Consider the following 19,670-nt stretch of genomic DNA (forward strand, 5'->3'; position numbering starts at 1 on the left):
AAATGTCCCCCCAACGCGCGCGCGCCCGGTCGCGCGCGCACGAAAGGGCAGTCTCTTCGGCTGATATTCTGCCCGTTGTTGAGCGAGTTTGTTTCAAACACGACTGAGTGGAATTCCACAGCTTGTACCAAGTTCATAAGGAACCCCCAAGTTCCTTTTTTGAGTCACACCTGTTTTAACCTTCTATGGGAGGGAGGCGAGTTGCTTTAGTCATACAGCGCGGCTACCTTCCCCCGTGTTGTGCTCAGCGTCTAGAATTCTTCTCTGCACGCTCCTCAGGTTGTTTCCTTGTTGCAGCGCTAAGAACACGCGAGCGGCTTGTCAACACCGTCACCTCTCCCCATATTTCCTGCCCCCTCCCCGCCACTCCCGATTCTAAACACTTTCTTCCCCGCACTTTCCTTCCTAGGGAAACAGGCCCTATGCTAGGTTTAAATTCCATCTTGGGATGTTTCACACAAGGACTTGCTTTGGTTTTGTTCTTTCTGTTGAATTTTCTGTAGTCTTTTGTCCTAGCCCCTTTCCCTCCGATCCTTGCTTTGTGGGCGTGTGCCGCAGTGGCGCAAGTTTTGATTCCCAGCCCCGGAGCCAATATTTTGGAAGGGCACCAGGCTCAGAAACGCGAGTGCCGCCCGCAGACACGCTCTCACAGGCGCTCCACACACGCATCATGGCACCCTGCACACCGCACCCCAAACCGCAAAGGCGGCCAAAGCATCCAAGCGCGGAATAATTTATTCTGGAAGCCAAAAGGCCATTTTCAGTTGAGCTCTAAAAGTCTTTCTTGGAGGTAGGAATGGAAGTGGTTCACCTATAGATACAATCTTCCGAAGTACCCCCTGCCCCCGTGGTTTTTCTTTTTCTTTTTCCTTTTTTCTGCGAGGGTATGAAGACAAGTTGCGGGTAAGCACTCCTATGCAAGCCTTGTCTCCAGCGGAAGGCCAACTGCCGCTCTGCTTCTCTAAAGTCGCTAAAGAAAAGGACCCATTCACGGCTCCATGCTTTTAAAAAGTCACCTTTTCCGAGGGCACATTCAGAGGCCATTCTTTTCGTAAAAAAGTGGCCGTTTTATGACTATGCGCTTTAAAAATAATTCCCTTGTGGAGAGACGAACTGTTTTTCGGTTCTATCTCAGTAAACGGCATTCACTTATGGGATAAGTAGGTATTTTATGGCAACGGGATTAAAAGTCATTTCTTTAGAGAGAGAGGAACCCCCTCTTACGTTCCGCTATGCTCTTAGAAAGTTTCTTTCTTTTTGTCAATGAGAAAAGGGTGCTTTTTTTTTTTTTTTTTTTTTTTTTCCCTTTCCAGCTACGCATGGTGAGGAGTTCCTTTTTAAAAAAATTGGGCAGAATTTCTCACACCTACCATCTCCGCATCCAGCAGGTGCTGGCTGAGCACAGCTCGGTAAGTAGGGCGGAAGGAAGGGGGGGGGGGCGAACGCCTGGCGGAACTGCCCGGGGGATCCTGCGCGCTCCTTGGCGCGCTGCACTCTCCGTCGCTCGGTGCCAGGGTCCGGACCCAAAGGATTAGAGCCAGCCTGGCAAAGGTCCAAGCCCAAGCCCCCAGAGGTAAGAGCACAGCAGGGTCCACCGGCGCGAGGTCTGAGCGGGCGCTGGGCTTGGGGCATTGCCCCTCGGCTCGGACCGTTCCGCCACGCTAGCCCGAGAGGGATGTGATCTTTTCTCAGGACCTGCCCCAATCTTAGAGTTTCTCTCGGCCTCACTAAAGCTGGCTGTATCTGTTAAAGTCAAAGACCTTTCTGCACGGCCAATTTCGGGGAAATTCATGCGCGGACACTTTTCTGACAGAAGTGAGAGTTTCCGAAAAGTAACCAAGCCAAGCCGAGCGGTGGCAGTGCCAAAAATATATTCTACCTGCGCTCATTTCCGAGGTTTGCTCTTTCTCTTACCTCCAGGAAAGAGATGAGGGTAGGGGGAAGGGAGGACACCAGAAGGGTCTTTGAAACCACTATGTGGTCATAGTCGAGACCCCAGGTGCAGGCAGCAGGAAGCCTCCGCACACTAAGTGCGAGACTCAAGCTTCACACCCGCACTCGGTTCTGGCACCCGACCCAATACTCACCTTGTGATTGTAGCCAGTAGAGTAGAATGAAGTGGGAAGAAAAAAAGAGAAAAAAAAGGCTTGCGCCTGCTCCACAAGACTGCGATTGCTGTAGCGGGCTCTACCGCCACAGCTCGCAGTCCGCGGAGCACCCGGTGTTGTGAAGGTTGCTTGTGAGGTTTTGGGGCCGCCCGGGTTGCCTGGGCTGCCTGTGCCTCCGGTGTCGCCTCTGCAACTGCCACTGCTACAGCCACTGCCACTCAGCGCACTCTGTTCAGCTCTCTCGGGCCGCTACGTGCAGCTCAGACTTACAGTTCCTCCCGCCCAGACAGTTCGCCGACTGCAAGGAGCCAGCGCCGAGCCAGCCCTTTTCAATGGCGAGTGGGAGGGACTAGATCGAGGGGGAGAGGGGGGAAGGAAGGGGGGTGAGCGAGTGGAGCGCGGGGGGTGGAGGGGGTGGGAGGGAGAAGTGAACCAGCGCCTGGGCCGCCTGCTGGGAGGGGATGGCGCAGCACCAATTGCTGGGTACCCCCCTCTGGTCCCCACTCCCTGCACCCCACACCCCCACCACTTCGGGGGCGGCACCTCCGGGCTGACGGGGAACTGGGGAGAAGGGCGGGGGCGAGATGGAGGTAAGCTTAGGAAGTTACTGTTCGTCGCCCGACAAGGCGGCAGAATCCGTGCTGGCGGTACACTCGCGTGCGGGACCCGGTACTGGGGAAAACGCGTGGCTTTCGGGATGTCCGCTTTGCAGAGCAAAAGCAAGGGCATGCATTCCGACGCTCGGTCCTCCGCTGACTGCTCTCTTAGGCTTTCCTTTAAGTTGAACTCATTCACATTATCTTACAGAAGTTTTATTTTTCTTATGTGTGCTTTTCTCGCGATCCCGCTGACCGCCCTGACTCCAGCTAGAGAACGAGCATCCAGCAGCTCCATTTTCTCATACAAAGGATACTTAAGGCACACTAGTGGAAGTAGGGGCAGGAGCCCGGCAAAACCGCAGTTGGAGCAGAGAGACTGTCTGCTGCATATATCACACTCAACTGTGAGCCAGGTCTGGTACCTTGCTTGCCTTTCCATTGATCGTCCGGGGACAGCAGGGAGGTTGACAAGGGGGCGGTCTAGCCTTTGGCTACCCAAGAGAGCAAGTACAAGAGAGCGTTAAGCAGGTCCGTGGCTTCAGACTGCTCTTGCGGGGTCCAGCCGCTTCGCTGCCGCGGATTGGGGCTCGGGCAGCATCGCGGGTGTGGACGGCGCGTTTCAGAGGTAGGAAAGGATGCAAGAGAGGGAGGAACCCAGTCTGGAGCCGCAAGGCTGGTGCTTGCCAGCGCGCTCCAGCCGGGTGGACATTGGGGTGCCCGGTCGCCAAAGGCCACTAAAGCGACGGGGGAAATGTGGCTGGTTTATGGCTCCGATGGGTTGTAGGTATCTAGAAGCAGGGGTAAATCCCCTGTCCCTGTCATGGGACTAAAAGCAAAAAGCAACAACTAAAACCTTCCCAGTTGGTCCAATCTGATTCTTGCTCCAAAGTGCAAGTCCTTAAATTTACCCAGAGGCCAGAGGATGAACCAGGTGAATTCTCTAAATTCCTTTCCAAAAGGCTCAAGGCTTTAGGTGAAAATTCATTTTCCGTGCTTAACTAACAGAAAAAAAACTTATCTTTCTAGTGGTCTGCTTTGTTTTTGGAAAAAGACGCTCCTTCCCGAAATACAAGGAGAAAAAGTAGATAATCTTTCCGTGTGCCGGGAGCACAGTATTCATTTTTATTTTTGCCTGCTAAATGGAAGGGGGGATATACTTGCACGGAGAAAGGACACCAAGAAAGAAAATTGTTGTCAATTATCATTAGTAGATTTTCTCTAATAGATTCTTCATGGGAAGTATATTATTATTATTATTACTATTATTATTTTTGAAGGGCAAGTCTTCTTTCCCCAGTATTTCCCTCTCCATCTTGATAACTGCCATCTTTTCAATTTCTGATATTTTTAAAGGTTAAAATCTTGGTTCAAATAATCCTCATATCACTTCCTTCCCTTTTTCTTTCCTGTTCTCTCTCTCTCTTTTTTTTTTTTTTTCACCTAAAGCCACCACTGAGAGCAACAGCGACATTAGCACTGCAGTTCATTATGGTGTGCATGAAAGAGGGCACAGGGAACTATTTACTATCACACTTTACTCCTCCTGTAGTTCTGCCTCCGTTATTAACCATATCCAGCACGTGCATTGTCCTCTTCCTAGAGCTAAGAAATGTCTTGGCGATGAAATCAGAAACTGTCAAATTATTATAGTTCTGACTCTTGGGGTTTGCACTGCTGGATGAGACTCTATCATAAGGGATGGAAGGAACTCAAAGAAAATAAAACCACTGATTGATCGAGGATAGTGTGGCAAAACAGTGCCATGGAGGCAGTCTCAGAGCACTGATAATCAAATCATCCATAACAGCCACATCAGACACCAATTAATTATTTCCTAAGATTTCCACCTAAACCCAAGGCAGGAGGAGAGAACTATTTAGTGACTGTTATGAAGTATATAAAGTTAACATCATGAAGGACTCATGAGGTTAATATTTTTATTCACCTTTTACAATTCCCAAAACTAAAGCTCACAAAGGACAGATAATTTGCACAAGTCCATGGAGCTGGAGAGTAACAGACTGGAATTCCATTCAGAGTGTATAACTCCTAAAAATCCAGCTGCATGGCTGCTTTATAGATAACCTGGATTCTTCTATACTATAGAGCACAGCATTTTGTTTTAAGTATATATAGTCCAATAGAAAATGATATCTGTAGAACAGAAACATTACTTACAGGCCAAGGAGACTACTATTTGAACTTAGTAACCCAGAAAAATATCTGAGAAATTCAGTTATTGGTAAGACTGACAGAAATACACATCTGAAAATAATGAAGAAAAAAACATGTTTTCCCATTTTCTTTTTTCCTGTATTCTGCCTGATGGTGGCACCAATGAGCAATGGAATAACCAAAAGCCAGGAAACCTGGCAACACTCTCCGCTCAGTGTTCTAACTCTAAAAGGACTGATGAAGGCCTGGGGTGGGAGGCAGTGGTGAGGTAGTAGGGGGCCAAGAAGGAAAAAACAGGGACATCTGTAATACTTCAAAAAAAGACAAATTAAAAAAATAAAAATAAAAGGACTGATGAGAACTCTACTCTGCTTACATACAGAAAGGATTTCTTAATTGAATACCTTTTATGCACCACCTGCATTATATACATTGTCATATTAATGTTCCCAATCATTCTATGAGATAGATATTATTAGCTTCAAAGTTTTCTAACAAATGAGGAAACAGAGATACACAGAGACTAGGTAAAATGTCCAAAGCTACCTGTCTGTAAAGTATATAGTTTGGAAATTCAAACGCAGGTCATTTCCAATCCACTATGCTGATCCTCAGGATGTGTTCCTCAGATTGTGTGATCATACATTTTCAGAATTTACATTACATAAAATATTTTATAATTAACAAAAACCCTCAAAAGTTAAAAGGGAACTGTAGGAATTTATTTTTTGGAGGAGATGCCATGAAGGAGCTGTGATGTTTATTGCATTTTGTTTGTTCAGTTTTCCAGTTTGGAACTTGAGCCAGTGTTCTGCTAACACCAGAAAAAGGAAATTATGGTAATGTCTACTCTATAAACATGGAAATGTGTCTAATCTCTGAGGATTAAACTATCAAAATACTATATAATTGTAGAATGGATCAGATAAGAGATTTAAAATACTTTCAGTAAGGATGTTTCTCAGGCCAGGAAGAATTGATTAAAACTGAGAAATAATGTATTTATCTAAAAAAGGGTTGATTAGCCATGGAGACCTATTAAAAAGAGACTAAAAGAGGTGAGCATTGGTAGCTCCTATCTGTGTACATTTTTATTTCACTGGCAAAACCACCTTTGATAAAGATTAATGAAGCCAATCAAATATTCTGGGATTTCAACTGCCCTTGCATTGAAACACCCCTTATTTAAGTAGTCTGCCATTCTTTTGTGATTTGCTTTTCCATGTACTCAGTCTGCAAAGAGAATGCACGGGTCATACAGATGCAGGAAAATTAGTATTTTGTGTCATGTGGCAGTTCTTTTGCATCAAATTCCTTTTCTCTGTGCTTTCCACAACGACTTGCACTGTACATTGTACATAAATGTTACAATAGATAAATCATCATTGTCATTGAGAATGTAGGTGGGTGTGTGGGCACAAAACTGTAAGACTGGATATATTGCATTCTCCATGATATTTTTCATATTTAATATTAGTCATCAGCAATAATTGCAATTAATAGGAGGCAGTGAGGCCCATTGGTTCAGAAAAAGGCTTTGGTTTTCGATCAAATTTGGAGTTCTAGCTCTAGTATTTCTATCTGTGAGGCTGTGGGCAAATTAATCTCCAGATCTGTACTGTATAATAAGATAGTCAGTAGTCACATATGGCTATTGAAATGTGGCAACCCAAATTGAGAAGTGCTGTGTCCATACCTTATTTTGAAGACTTAGCACATGCACAGGCACATACATACACAAGTATGTAAAATATGTTATTTTCTAAATTGCATGATGAAATGATAATATTTTGGCTAAATAAACATTAAAATAACTTCACCTGTTTATTTTTAATATTTCTAATGTGGCTGTTAGAAAATTTAAAATGACATACGTGGCTTGAATTATACTTTTTTCCACAGAGCTATCCTAAAAATCTTCAGTTTCTTCACCAAAGAATGGGTGTAATAACATTATTCACTTCAAATTATTGTAGTGATATTTAAATAAGATAATGTACCTAAAATGCTTAGTACAGTTCCTGACTTTAAACAAAAAGTTGTTCACTCTCCAAGAGTTAGGAAATAAATATGTTAAGTAAAATTTAAAAACACACACACAAAACAACTTAAGCCCTAATAAGCTAGAGACAACTACTTAAAGAGAAAGCTTTAGTTAAAAACTAATTTTCTTTATGCCAAGTAAAATCATTTACTTCACTCTCTAAAAACAACAAATATACATATGCAGTGGTTGAAGGAGGGACACTATTGTGACATACACAAATGAAAATGTGTATGCCAGTGCTTTGAAGAGTTAAAAGTACTTCCTCAATTCCAAACATTTTCACTGTCATAATTTGTACATTAACTTTTACATTTAACTGGTAGATGTTTCTAATGTTGAGGCATTCAAATCACAAATGAAAACAAGGCTGCAACTGGTGTCAAGTCCACAGAAGACAAATGAGTTTCTGCAGAAGCTAAAGACACAGAAAAAGGGGAAAGCCTGGTAGTTATAGAGCTTTTCCTCTTCAGTAGTTTAGAGGGAGAAACACTACCTAGCTGATGAGAAAATGCAGAATTCAACTGAAGACACTAGAGGGTGCTATTAGGGAGAGCTTAGAATGATGAATAAAATCTTCCAACACCCTTCCCCCGCTCCACCACTATAGATTATAAGAATTTGAAAAAGGCATACCTCTGAAATGAAACTAACACTTCTTTATTCTTTCCAGGATGTGACTTGCAAGATTTTTTAAATTTATTTTAGTCCTGGGACTGACCTTACGACATTGCCAAAATAATAAAATATTAGAAGTTTGCTATAGTACTTGGGCAAATAATTGGGAAAAGTTTGAAATGGTTTCCTGCTCTCAGAAAAACTTTGTCAAAGCCTAAGTAATTGAGGATGAGAAGTAAAAATACCTAAGAAAGGGCTTTCAATGAAGAAAATATTTCAACAGGAATTCCCCATAACTCCAACAACCTGTGTAATTAAATCGGGGTGGGACACTTGTTTGGTAATCATGCCATGTAAGTTTTTCTCTCTCTCCCTAGGTTTCAACAGCTACATACACACAGTAGACAGAAACTGCAGCTGAATTTCTTTCATACAAGTCTGGGAATTATAACTTTGTGTGATGAACTTTGCTGAAGTACTGAGCTCTCGTTAATGCAATTAAATGAATGAAGGTATGTGGTATCCTCAAGGTTGCTGTTTCTTATTAAAGAATGAGTTTCCCCTACTGTACTCTCATTTTTCTACTGATGAGTAGTTGCAAACTGTACTGGATGAGGCTTTTCATCTCTGTGTTATTTGCCTGTAGTGTGATGAAAGTATGGGAGCAGGGAATGTTAGTATGCCTTTTAAAGTGTAGAAGGATCAGAATGCTATTAACAGTCTCTAGACTTCTTTCCTCAGGACAGGCTTTAGCTTGAGTTCTACAGATGTTGCCTGGTGAGGTGAAAGATTCAAAGAGATTTTGGTTGCTGAGGGAAACAGAATCTTTTTTCCTTGTTTCTTTTAAAATTGAGATTGAATTTTTTTTCATCTTACCAAGACTTCTATGTGGTCATCTCTTCGGGAAGTAGGTACCAACTACTGCTCTAAATTTAAGAAATTAGACACACATATGAAAACAATCACATAATGTTTACAAAGCAATATATTGGGATTAATAAAAAAACAAACATATATTTTAAAAGAATCTTGGGCTAATCCTACACCACGCTGAGGTTTCTTTTCTCTTTAAGTCTCTTTATTTCTATTATAAGATATGACTGTGAGCTAAGTAGACTTAACTTTTGTATTGTTTGTGAAATCAGTTATTTTCTGATTTATGATAACAAATATGCTGTGTATTTCATTGAAATGTGAGAAAACTGCTTTAATTTAAAACACACACACACCATATTGTGTTTTAGTCAACATTGTGTTTAATGGAAAGCTACTTTGAACCATTTTTCATTGACTGATTTACTGCAGACATATGATTTCAAATGATTAGATACACATTAAGATAATCAACATAGTGTTTCTGTTTTAAGATTGAATAGTATTTATTTCATCATTATTGAAACTTAGCTGAGTGTCAGTTTCTGTCTTTGGGTAAAATGCAAAATCGAAGAATTCTTCTCAGTTGCCAAAATGCAGATGGTCTCAACTATTCCTTTTAGATTTCCTTTCACATAAGGTGAAGAATGGTGATACATTTTACTTTCAAGAAAAAACAAAAGATGTCTTGAATTTTTCAATTAATCCTTTTTTCTTGAAACCACAGGTGCAATTTAGCACACTATTGATCCGATGGTGGTTATGTTATTTGACAAGCTAGACAGCTAAGAAAAAGATTTGGAGCATGGAAGGGTTCTCCTTTAAAAGAAAAAAAATGTAGCGCAAAATTGGCAAGGCAAATAAAATATTGCTTCTGGATTTCTTCCTCTGTGAATGTTGCTATTATCAGACTCTGTCTCCTCTAGATCTATTGCTGGAGCTCAAAGCACTAAAAGAACTTCTCCAGACTGAACCTAATCCTTTCATACCAAAGAATCTTTCAAAAACTTCCATCTGGTCCACTGATTGGTTTTCAAATTCAATGTCTTTTCAGACTCAGGGTTCAGTGTTCTTGTGGTAAATTTGACAAATTCAAGTTTTATTCCAAGTCCAACCCTAGTGGTCCAGTTTGTACAGTTAGCCATGTGCCTCGGTTATATGAGTGGCATTCTAGTACCCACTGGTACTACCAGTGTTCAAGCTCTGATACTCAGATGGAGCATTGACATGGACTAGTTTCCACCAGTCCATTTCCCTGGTGTTGTAGGCTCATTGTCAGTGAAATAGTACCTTACTTGGCTGAGAGTCATGATCTCAGCAGGACAACTTTCTTAGAACTGTCCTATAAATACCAAAATTATTTATGACTCAAATAGCACGCTTTATGCTTTATATTCTTGGACATTTATTCTATAGAAGATGCTGAAGTGGGTAGGCTATATTTGTAAGCCTTCCGCAATTTATCATAATAAGTAATGATGTCTTATTCAAAGGTATTTATAATTCTTGAACAATACAACTGAATTACTTACCATCCACACTTCCACTCTAATCAATTATTAATTATTCTCTAAAAAATAACCATAGGGATGTAACAATGATCAAAAAATTACAAATAAAATATCAGAAAATGTAAATTAACATTGTCAGAAACTTGTTAAATGACATAGATTTCCCAAAGTCCTATGAATTATTAAAATTGCCCCCTTTTCACAAGGATCACTTGAGGTGGGGAGCATGAATGCATTTCTGAAAAAGCGATAATGTTTTAAAAATGCATTTACAAGATGAGATGTGTGGTAACTTTGAGTTGTATGTCAGTAAGTTACAATGATAATGAAGTGGCTATCTTTAAAGCTAGTTAAGGATTTCAAGAATTATGTACTTATACTTTAAGTATTAAACTGTATTTGTCAGCTATTGTTATAAACTAACATTTTATGGAGAATTAAATACAACTATAGTTTGTACTAGATTAACTTAGTTATATCTCTGTGTCATTCTAGTCTTTTAAAAATCCTTCTGAGTTAACAATGCACAAAACAATATAAATAAAAATTTTCTCTGAATATAGTGCTTGCTTATACTTTACAGAAAGATTATGGCATGAGATGCAGTCTAATGGGAAAATTGTCAGATAAATAATATCTTTATTATTACTTTAGATTCTCTTTATGAAGGAATTAAAAATTACAGTTAAATAAACAAAATTAACTTGACTTAGAGTTCTATTCAAATAATAATGAATGAAAATAAATTCAAAAACTAGAAGATAGTCTTTTTGTCTCCAAGGCATGTGTGGGAACTAGGAACCTGGATTGGATCTCAAGGAGTAGGAGGGAGCCAAGGAGGAGGGGTATGAAGAATAAGCAACATTTGGGGTTCTGAGAGAAGGAAGGCAGTACAGGTCCTTTTTCCTTCTAAACCTATTTTCTTTGATTTATCCTTCAACTTTACTACCATCACTTTTTAAAAATTTATCTTTATTGTTGAAAGAATTACAGATGTCTTCTTTTTTCCCCATTGACCCCTTCTACCCCGCACCTCCTCCCCTTCCCAGGCCTTCACCACACTATTGTCTGTGTCCATGGGTTATGCATATATGAACATAAATTACTACCATCACTTTTAAAACTTATTCTGTGCTATTTCTCTTTCAACTTTTCAACAAGTACTCCAGGAGGTTGGTGAGGGGAAAAAGGGAAGGATACCAAAGAAGGAATTGAAGTCATCAGTCTCTTCATAATGACTTTTGTATTGCAGACTTGGGAAAGAAAGGAAGGGAGATATCAGTTAGCAACAGTGGAAAGATACAAATTGATGTTCAAACCCTGTCCTTGAACCTCTAACCTCTTTACTTTCAGCTCCTCAGATGCAAGTTCCATCAGTGTAGTCTTCAAAAGAAAACAACTCAGAGTGGAGAAGGCAGTAATGGTGTGTGTGCTGTGATTGAGGCCCTCTAGGAGGCAGAAGAGGAATGTGTTGGAGTTGAGGAAGGTAGGGGTGCTGCCCAGGGTGGAAACCGTTTTATTTAGAGTAGGATCTCTGGGTCTTTAATATACAAATTTGTGTGGTGACACTCCAGCAGGAGCATATGAGGAGTTTATTCAACCAGAGAACCCTTTTGAAATAGTATGAAATAATATGAAATATGCTGTTAGGTATCTTTAAAAGCACTTTTCTGGCTCTTCAAACCTGTCTGCCCCATCATAATGACGTTAATCCTTCTGCATATAACTATGTCATGCTATTCAAATTCATGGTACCCTTGATATGCTACTTCCCAAAGTAGACCATACACCCTTTCAAAACTAAAGATAGGAAGAGCAATTTATGGATATGGAAATGAAAGGGGATAAATTAAAGAAATCTGTACATTGTGGTACAACAATGAGAGATCCCATTGTAACTGTTTTTTGTCATAATATATTACATTTTTGTGTAGAACTTGTCCGGAACACAATTTTAATTTAATAAGCTTTTTTTTTTGGCTACATTTTTACGGTATAGCATGAAGAAAACAGAAACAGCTATGGTGTATTTTACCTAAGAGTCTAGAAAGCCTGAATTCAATGTGTGATTCTGTGGCATTCTAGCTGTAGAACATTTGCTAAGTTACTTAAACTCTCTATGTTCCAATTTTAATAACTCTGTATTGAGATATATAATTATCTTGAGAATTGTTATGAGGAACAAATGAGATAATGAGCATGAACACTGCTAATGAAACACCTGATACATCTTAATGTAGTTGAATACTCCAATAGACCAACATATTTAGACTTCATTTGACACCTAAAGTAGTCATCAAGGTATAAGAAAATGGGAGGTCAAGATAGCTGTATTATTTACCCACTCATTTGTTAGTTCATTTATTTATTCATAAACAAGAACTTAATGAAGAACTATATATTCAAAGCACATTTTAAGTTAAATTCTGTAAATTGCCTTTCCATCTCACATGTATTTTAGAGATCTAGATGGTGAGTTGTATAATTGTAAGTATGACCCCCATTCACCAAAGGAAGCAGGGAGAAGGTATTGGTAACCTCAATTTATTTGTAGAAAATGAACATCCCTTTTCACCTCACCTCCCACCATATCACTATATCTTCTTTGAGGAGTAATTTGCCTTTAAGTACATTCCAAAATTAAAATTAATGCTTTGTATTATATGTATGTGTGTGCACATATATGTATAGATAGTTAAATACATACATACACATACACACACACACACACACACACACATATATATATATGTATATATATATGTTTTGAAACAGCAGGTCGTCACAAGTTTAGATCATTTGAACAACCATACAGTGATCAAATGATTGATATAAACAGAGGCAGATTTACTATGAAGCTAATGAAGTTTTTGCTTAAGGCCCCTCACTTGCATAAATCTCTTTTGAGGCCTGATATTAGAAAACAATTGTCATATGAAGAGACAGTGAAATGATATACAGCCAAAAATGTTGAAAAAAGTATTACAGAGATATGTCAAGCAGTTTTTAATACACATATGCCATTCTCTTGAATTTTGTGATGTTTTGTGATATCAGCTTTAGAAAATTTGTTATTTGGTGCGATTCTTTTCTCTCTATAAATTAATAGTTTGCTTGAACCAAATTTCATATGAGTAATTTGGATCTTTTTGTTTAAGAGAGCCCTTGTGTATAAGCTACATACTCCACAAAACCATGATTCACTCCTTATTTATCCATGTCAAAAGTCCTCCCTTTTAGTCTTCCAGAAAAAATTTAAAAATATCTTCAAAAATAGAATTTAACTTTTAAGTTTGGGTCTTTACTGAGTAGGTAAATTTAGGCCTACAAAATTACTTCAATTTTTAATTCTGAAAAATTTTCAATTTTTTTTGTAACCTTCTGGAATTTGATTCTTAACCAGATTGGCACCAAATGTGGAAGAGATTTTAGTTCTTTAATTAAAGGACAAAAAAACATGCAATGTGTATAATATGGAGCTCTGTAAACTAGGAGTGGCCCTTGTCATCTTAGAAATTATAGAATTTGTTCAAGTTTTGGACTTTTGGTCAGAGGACATTTTTCTTCTCAGATAATTGTCGTGTTTAAAGGATACATGAAATTCCTGAGAAATCAAATGAAATGGAATTTTGTATTGAACATAAAATAGAAAGCTATCAAACCAATCTTTCTTTCAAGTTCTATGATGACAATCCTCTCGGATTAGATTTTTTCCACTTTGAACTGCTAAGTGTACTATATTTCACACAAAAGGAGCATTAGTCAAACTTTAAAACTTTTCTTAAGACCAGTTGTCATTTTTGTTATTTTTCAATGACAGAGGATATAAAGCAATGCAATGATTTTATCTATCTCAATTGAAATTCTGTGCTATTATTTACAATATGCTCTCAGAAGAAAAAATGGAGTCATAATTGACAGACTAAATTGAAGTGACTGGGATTCTTTTATGAAAATAAAGACTAACTCGATTTTAGCAGATAATAGCTCATGAATTTCTTAATTGTTTTAACTTGTTGTAATACTGCACATAGTATTTTTCAGTTAAACAAAATATTGATATCTGTAAAAGAGAAAGAACAACCTGAAATTTATTAAAGTGGAACACTGTTATTTATTTGTTTATTTTTCAATTACAGTTTATATTCAATTTTTTATTAGTTTCATGTGTACAGCATAGTGGTTAAATATTTATATAACTAATAGAGTTATCTCCCCATTATTTCCTGTATCCACCTGGCTTCATACATAGTTATTCAAATATTAGTGGCTATATTCCCTGTGCTGTACTTTACATCCCTGTGATTATTCTGTAACTGCCAATTTGTACTTCTTAATCAATTCAGCTTTTTACCCAGTCCCCCCATCCCCTGCCCCTCTGGCTACCATCAGTCTGTTCTCTGTTTCTAGGAGTCTGTTTCAATTTTGTTGGAACATTGTTATTTAAAATATGATTGAATCTTGAATTTTCCCTATTGAGAAAGTTCCTTTAAGTAAATGTGTGTTTAGAGGTATGGCTCAAGATCTATTAATTAATGATGAACAAGCTCTCTGCCTACATATGCATATGATCTTGCTTGCTCTTTAAAAAAGTAGCAGTGGTGAGGTTTTCTGTGTGATAAAAAAATAGACATTCGTTAGAGGGTTAGTTAATGGCAAAGGGCTTTGTGTGGGTGGAAACAAAATATTTTTTTTCTGTACAAAATTAACTGGCCTATACGTGACTCAATTCCATGGCCTTGGACTCATTAGCACAACCCTCTGCTAATTAAACTAATGAATCTCAAAATAATGACAAACCCTAAGTTTGAAAGAATAAGGTTCTTCTTTAACTTGGCTTGTTAAAACTGATGCAGGCTATTAAGCAAGGATGCTAAAAATGTGCTAACACTTCTTGAAATCACAATGACAAGGGAGAAAGAATTGTCTTTTGCTCTTTTCCTTCAGGTATTTATTCATATATGCACAGAATGCCATAAATTGGCATTCAGTAATCAACTGGCCATGTGTTGATAATACTAAAAAATGTAAAAGAAGATAGGGGGAACTAAAAAAATAAAGAAGACAGAGATCAGAAATTCTTCCTATTGCTAATATACTATGTATTCATGGTCACACAAAAAATGGATACCTAAGAAATCTAAGTTTTCTATTCTGAAATATTTGGTGCTGAATCAGAGGCCATGCATACTACATCTAGTATTGGGAGATCACAAATTCTAAATTGAGCAACTAATTTGGGTCACTGACCATTTCTGTGATCCTAATACCCCATGCAAGAGGACTGCAACAGATGCATAGTTTACTTATTAAGCTACTCAAAGATTTCATTCAGACAGTGTTATAACCTTTGACAAATACCTATCATCTAAGTGATACGTTTACTTAGCACAGTGTTTTCAGAAGAATGTTCTTTGGATTTGTAATTAATATTAACTTTAATGACTCTAAGATGTGTTGTAGTAAAAAAGTAGGTTCAGAGACCTGGCCAAGTAGCTCAGTTGGTGAGAGCATCTTCATGATACACCAGGGTTGTGGTGTATATGCCCGGTTAAGGCACATACAAGAATCAACCAATGAATACATAAATAAGTGGAACAACAAATTGATGTTTCTCTCTCCCTTCCTCTCTCTCTAAAAATCAATAAATACAATAAAAAAAATGTTCAACATTTTCTAGCTCAGAATTTCCCAAAATTAATTGCCTATGGAGTCTGTATTTTTTCTTTCTTTTTATCAATGACATCTATTATTATTCTGTTGAACTCAATTTGAGAAACTGTGACTTATAATGTACTTACATTTCTACTGAGAAAGCATGTGAAAAAGAGATAAAGTTACTTGGATATTGAAGAAATATCACAATAGAGAAACTGAGGTTCAATTAGTTTAGAATTACTGATGACTTTAAATATTACATTTTTGTATTTTCTTAATAAAAATTATACAATAGAATATCTAAAATGATGAAAATAAAATTAATAGACTCAAGTAAGAGTTCTTTAAATTCTAAGCCTTTGTATTAGAGTGTCTTTACTATTATCAAATTCTGAGAACAATATCAGTTTCTTGGTCAAAGTATAGTTTCTGCTAAATTACATTCTGCCTAATTAAAAACCCTCTTATAGCCTCTATTGCAAGTAGTTTTCTCTTACTTCCTGCCTCAAACATCTATGTTGTGTTGTCTTATGTTATTTTATTGCTAAGTAGCACCCCTGAGATGACTGATACATTACTTTGAAAAGTGACTTCAGATGATAGTCACAATATAACTGAGAGTCATTTTACTTGATCATAATTTCTTTGTTAATTTCCTTTTGTATTTATTTCATTAAGAGATTAACTTTTTTTTTTTCCATGAAAGAGAACTTGGAAGTATCCCAGCGATCTCTCACAGACCAATTTCACTTTATAGATTATTGATATGTTAGGCAATTATGGTGTGACATCAGTTTTGGCTCTGCACAGTGAACCATGGACGCTAAAGCCACATATGTAAATCACTGCTTCTTTGGTTAAGATTAAAAATAGTGTTCAACATAGGAGATATTATAAGTAAAACACTTATTTTTAGTATTTTTATTAAACTCTCCACAGGAAATAATATACTTTATAGATCAATGACACTTGCAATTTCATTCCTTTCACCAAAGCCGCTTTTGAAAAATAATAAAGGAATTTATAGTACTAACTTCGTAATTTCTATTTGTGGTCTTGTTTAAAACATCAGAAATATACTTTCCTAAAATTAACCTGACTCAGATATACATATATGCTTTCAATTAGTTTGAAAATTATGTTTCTAATTGTATAGCAGAATAATCCCTCAGCTGTAAATGGATGCTCCTGTGGTAAATTTTATAATAAGTTTAAGATAAATGCAGGTCTTCTTTAAGCAGAATTCTGAATTCATTAGCTATATGTACTGGGTACACACTAAGGGCTTATTCATTAATTACATACCTTGTTGGAACAGTGGCACTACCTGTTTTTAGCTCACTTATAACCATCTATTTTTGATACCGTTTTTAGAAGAGTGCCATAAAGCCATATAATTCCATAGTCACAAACTTAGTTTTTAATCATTTGATAAGAAATAAAATAGTGTCCTGAAATGTGTCAATCTAATGGGGTCTAAGTCTTTCTATGGGTCTAATAACATCAGTAGGCTGTTGATTTTTCTTTGTATGTGTGTGTGTATTATGGAATTAATTAGTACTGCTATACAAATTTCATAGTCATTTTTGGAGCTGGTAATAACTACTCTGTGTGATGAGAACACTAGTGGTAGTTGTTTTATATGGTGTTTTATTTTTTTATTTTTATTTTTAAAAATATATCTTTATTAATTTCAGAGAGAGGAAAGGAGAGGGAGAGAGAGAGATAGAAACATCAATGATGAGAGAGGCACCGATCGAGCCCTCAACCCGGGCATGTGCCCTGACCGGGAATCAAACCCTGATCTCCTGGATCCCAGGTCGATGCTCAACCGCTGAGCCATGCCCAGCAGGGCTATATGGTGTTTTAAATGGAAGATTAATCTGCTTTAATCTCTAACCAATGAAGTAGAAATAGTAAATACATTTACGATAACAAACTTTGATTCATAATTGGGAAGACAGGGTGGTCTTTTAAAATATGAAAATTAAAGGACAAACAACAGAAATGAAAAGAAAGTTGCTATAAAAGTGTTGAATTTACTTCCTGTGATTTCCTCAGATAATAAAAACTGTCTATTCAAAAGCAAGTGAATAGATCTTTTCAGTTGTCAAAATTTTAAACATATATTTGAAACTAGAGAACATATTAAAAATCACCTACTCTAGATGTTTTCAAACTGTATTCCTCAGAGTCCTAGGATTTCATAGAGGTGCCTTAGAAACTATGGTATGGGGGTGCAGTGAGAAGGAATCTGGTTGGGCAAGGTCCTGGGTCATCCTCAGTTTTAACTACTTTGTTATTCTCTTGATACATATGTGGGGTTTCACTTAATAATTGCTATGAAGTTAGTTCTGCTGCTCAAAAATGAAAACTACTTTAAAAACTCACTGATCTAGGCCATCATTCTCATTGTACCTTTGAGAAAACTGAGGCCCAGAGGATTTAAATAACTTATTCACGAGCATACCCATTTATTGCTTAGCAGGATAAATTGTTCATCACAGTAAATTGCCAGGATATATTTATTATCATATTTCTGTATGATTTTTTACTATTCAAACACTTCATGTCTGTTATTTGATTCATCCTCAGAAAATAACACTATTAAGTGGTTTTAGAAAGCCATAGCTCAATTTTAGAGATGAGCAGATGAGGTTGAAAGAGATAAAGCCACCAGTGTTTCATTACATATTGGTAGAATGAGAATGAAGACTAAGTTCTGACCCTCAGGGGCTTGCTCTGCATCATAGTTTGTTCTAATAACAGCTTGCTTAGAAAGTGGCAGTTTACACATATGTGGCATATTCATTTGTCCAAATGCTTATCAGAAGTCCGTGATGCTGTCATTATAGACTCTCAGAACTCACTCAGATCTTAAAAAAAAAAAAAAAAAAAATGTAGGCCTGCATTCTCATCTTACTGATGAAGAAACTGAAACTCAGGCTTAATAAAAAAAGACATAGTTAGAGGCAGAGCTAGATTTAAAATCCACATATCCTAAATTCAAGTCAGTGTGTTTCCTAACAAGTTACATTGCATCTTAGTTTGTAAACATATGCTAAATAGTGAAAATATACATTCCTGCCAGAGTTCCAGCAGCCTTGTTTTTAATCATCTAGCTCCTCTGTCTTTGAATGCCAAAGACCTTGCTATGGTAGACTTACCCTCTAAGGTGGGTGTGATAAACCCTTTTATGATTTGCAGTGACCCTAAGGAATAATAGAATGTTCATTTTTTAGGGGGGATTATGGTTATCTAACATTTGTATGGAAATAGTCGTTTTCTTGGTTAATTACTGTGACAGCTTGCAGGTGAAGAAGTTCATATCCACTTTTCTATTGAGTAGAGAGGTTCAATCTCCAAGTTTTCTTTATTTTATTTTTTCCATCACCATTTATCCCCTCTATGCCCTCTTACATTTCCACCCCCCCCCCCGATGCAATCACCACACTTTTGTCCATGTACATGAGTTCTATTTTTTTTATCTTTTTTGCTCAATCCCTCCACCTAACCCCCCCCAACACCCCCGCCCCTCACCAGAGCTGTCTACCTGCTCTTTATGAGTCTGTCTCTATTTTGCTTGATAGTTCATCTTGTTCAGTTTCCATGTTTTGTGAATGAGGTTTCAACCCACTAGAAATTTAACACCCTCAAAATGTAAATAAAGTTCTTTTTGGTTCCAAGACAATTCAGACTTAAGAGTTGTGATTATTTAAATGACTGTTTTTTTCTCCTAAATATTTATTAGATGTATTAAAAGCATTTTTTCATAGTTATTTTTCTGTATAAACTCCATTTTTATTATTGTGTTACCTCATATGCTTTCTTAATGGTAGAACTTCTTTCACAAATACACTTGAATAATAAAATGTGATTTAGTATATCTCAGGTAATAACATCATCAGCACAATTATATACTCAATTGACCATTGTCTATATGGGAAATTAACAACTACATTTTTGCCAGTAAAAAATAAAGAAGACACATATAAACTACTTTCATAGGCTTATGGCTTTTCATTTAGTTGAAATTAAAATAAATTATTGAAGGACACAGTCCGCTGGAGAAAAACACACCTCC

At 37.5% G+C, this 19,670-nt stretch overlaps 1 protein-coding gene and 1 long non-coding RNA gene across 2 annotated transcripts in view; one reads left to right on the forward strand and one right to left on the reverse strand.

The window, feature by feature from the left end:
• The window catches only part of PCDH11X (protocadherin 11 X-linked), a 675,478-nt gene extending 673,080 nt beyond the window's left edge, over positions 1 to 2,398 (reverse strand). Inside the window, exon 1 of the mRNA XM_087813444.1 lies at positions 2,088 to 2,398. The gene's annotated coding sequence lies outside the window, so the exon portion shown is untranslated. The remainder of the gene's footprint in view (positions 1 to 2,087) is intronic.
• Positions 2,399 to 7,940: 5,542 nt separating this feature from the next.
• Positions 7,941 to 19,670, forward strand: part of LOC107527566 (uncharacterized) — a 169,340-nt gene continuing 157,610 nt past the window's right edge. Inside the window, exon 1 of the long non-coding RNA XR_015713702.1 lies at positions 7,941 to 8,056. This is a non-coding gene — a long non-coding RNA (uncharacterized LOC107527566). The remainder of the gene's footprint in view (positions 8,057 to 19,670) is intronic.

This window comes from Miniopterus natalensis, chromosome X, assembly GCF_054644295.1.
Source record: "Miniopterus natalensis isolate mMinNat1 chromosome X, mMinNat1.hap1, whole genome shotgun sequence".
NCBI classification, from domain to species: Eukaryota; Metazoa; Chordata; class Mammalia; order Chiroptera; family Miniopteridae; genus Miniopterus; species Miniopterus natalensis.